A 2,633-nucleotide genomic window follows, 5' to 3' on the forward strand; every position below is an offset into this window, starting at 1 on the left:
GCACACTGGCTTGGGGACAGACGCTGCCAACGCACGGCGCCATGTGGGCCATGTAGACTTATCCTACAGGACGCTCTTAGTCCCAGCAACTGTTGAGAAGGCACGTTCTCTTTGAGCAAACCTGTAATCCCTGCCTAATCCCCTCATTAGGGGACTGCTGCTAATTTTGAGTAATATTTCCAAGGAACACTGGAAATATTGGACCAAGGGATGTCTCTGGAGAAGGGCAGCTGAAGGGCCAGCAGCAGTCCAGCCTGCTGGTCCCAACGAACCATCTCACCTTTTTTTTTTTTTTTTTTTTTTTTCTCCCTTCACGTCGTGGTTTGTTTTTTTTCCCTTTTTCCTCCCTTTTCCGCCCCCGCCCCGGTGCGGGTGTTGGCGGTGGCTCCGCGCTGTCCCGAGGAGGAGGAGGAGGAGGAGCGGCGCAGGTTACGCCGGGCTGTGTGAGCTCCCGTGGCTGTGCGTAGACACCGCTGAAAGCATTTTTCAGAGTCTCTAATTAAGCACGGATGAGCGGAACGCCGTGGGGCCGCCCGGTGACCCCGGGCCGCTCGGCAGCCGGCCCAGCTCCCCCCCGGCCCCGGGCACCCGCCGCCCGCCCCGGGGGCACGGCCGGGGCATCCCTGGGCAGCGGGTGGCGACCGGGCGGCGAAGTAGGACGTTGTTAGTGGGTCAGCGGCGAGAGTCGGTGAAAAGAGCAGTGCTGCACTTTACAGGACAAGACGAGAAAGGGAAACCGTATCTCTGCATTATTTCTGTTTAATTAAAAGTGTCATCAAACACTTTGTGTTCAGACTAATAAACCAAGCAGGGATGAGGAAAGAATGTTTCTTTGTTCCTGTCTCTAGAAGCAGTGGCAATAATTTAAATTAATAACTGTGGTAATTAAGAGGTCATCTATAGATCAACCCGATACCTGCTACTTCCAAGTTCACCAGGGTCAACATTTACATTAAGTCATTTGTGGTCAATAGAGTCCAATGAATTCTGCCTTAATAAATCAGGGAAATCAATCTTGAATATCGAGTAGACTTCTATATGTTTACCAAAGGCTACTAAGGCAAGCGGGGCGACAGAGATGGGAGTCCTCTGGGTCTGCCCCCCAGAAAAGCATCTCGTAGGGGAAAGGAGAGGCTGCGGGTCCCCGCGGGAAGCGGTGGCGGGGACCCTGCTTACAGCCCGGCCCCTCCGGCGTGGGGCGCGGGGCAGCCCCGGGCTGCGGGGCACCTGCCAAAGAAGGCAAACTTGAGCGGGCTTTGCGGGGGCCAGGGCAGGAAAGGGCGGGGGGGGGAGGGCCAGCAGGTAACGGAGCGGTCGGGAGCGGGGCTGGGTCCCGCCGGGAGAGGGGCAGGGTCCCGCCGGGACCCCGGGCAGGGGGCTTTCCCGCACTCCGGTGCGGTCCTGGGCGAGCACAGAAGCCGCAGTCTGTTGCGGTGACCCGCAGCTTAGAGTAGGGGAAATTAAGCTGCGAAAAGATAAACATTATTTCAAGTCGGATTTGAAGGATTAGGACTTGTAATAAAGAGTATTAGGCCTTTTCGAAAGGTTCTTGCAAGGCGACTTCCCCCCCCTCCGCTCTCCCACCGAAGGGGACAGGTATTTTCTTGCCCCGGGAACCGACCGCAGGTTCCCCACGCGTGTCCGCAGCGGCCGGGCCGGGTCCCTCTCCCCACCGTGTCCGGCGTCGGGAGAGCCACCCGGCTCCCTCCGGCTCCCTCCGGTTCCTCCGGCGCCCTTTGCCCGGTGGCTTTGGAGGATGCTCCCGGGGAGGCAGTTGTGCAGCATCCTCCTGGGCTGCCCACGGGGGGACGAAACCTGCAGGGCCCTCGCGGCCCGGGGGGCGGCCAGGGGGTCCCCCCGAGCTACCGGCTCTGCCCCGCCGCCCCGGCCCTGGTCCCCGCCGGCTCCGCGGCAGCGCCCGAAGGAGCCGCCAAGCCCCCGGGGGCGGTTAATTAGTCAGGTGCAGGCTTTGGGGGCTTTTTAAGGCAGGCACGGAGGTAACCTCCAGGGAGTCTTAAGACTTTTATTTTTTTTATTATTTTTATTTATTACTTTTACTCCCCTTTTATTAAAGGTCAAGCGAGAGAGATGCAGATTATCCCGCCCGCCCAGGAGTCCCCTGCAATCTGTCACGCCGGCAAGATATGTATCGCAAATCTCTCAAAATATAATCTCCGGGAATCATATTCCGAATACTGTTTTGATTAAAAACCAGAACGGGGATTGACGGGGAACTAATGCCGGGAGCGGAGCCTGCGAGCGCCCAGGCACAGAACTGAAATACCGGGCTCGCCCGGGTGTCACGGGAACAAATTCAGCGCCCCCGATGCCATAATAAACGTATTTAAACCGGCTTCTGGCTTGGGCTTTGCTACGAGCTGGGCTTTTTAATGCCGCTGAGCTCGGGGAAGTGAACTCGGGTCGCCCGCCGGAGCGGGGGCAGCCCCCCCTTGGATGGGAACTGGAGCCCGGTTCCCCCGGGGCGGTGCGGGGCGATGGGGCCGGTGCGGGGCGATGGGGCCGGTGCCAGCCCCCCCCACCCTCTGGAAGGCGCCAGCACCCCTCGCCCCCTGCCCGGGGCTCCCCCTTTCCCTCAGCCCGCTGGGACGCGCCTGGCACCGGCTGCTCCCCCT

The 2,633-nt window shown here is 59.7% G+C and overlaps 1 protein-coding gene across 1 annotated transcript in view; it reads left to right on the forward strand.

Moving 5' to 3' along the window:
* LOC106888138 (iroquois-class homeodomain protein IRX-6-like) overlaps window positions 1-2,633 on the forward strand; it is a gene marked incomplete at its 5' end in the record, with an annotated part of 9,427 nt that overhangs the window by 1,467 nt on the left and 5,327 nt on the right. The window lies entirely within an intron of this gene.

Source organism: Calidris pugnax, unplaced genomic scaffold (genome assembly GCF_001431845.1).
Source record: "Calidris pugnax isolate Ruff unplaced genomic scaffold, ASM143184v1 scaffold28, whole genome shotgun sequence".
NCBI classification, from domain to species: domain Eukaryota; kingdom Metazoa; phylum Chordata; class Aves; order Charadriiformes; family Scolopacidae; genus Calidris; species Calidris pugnax.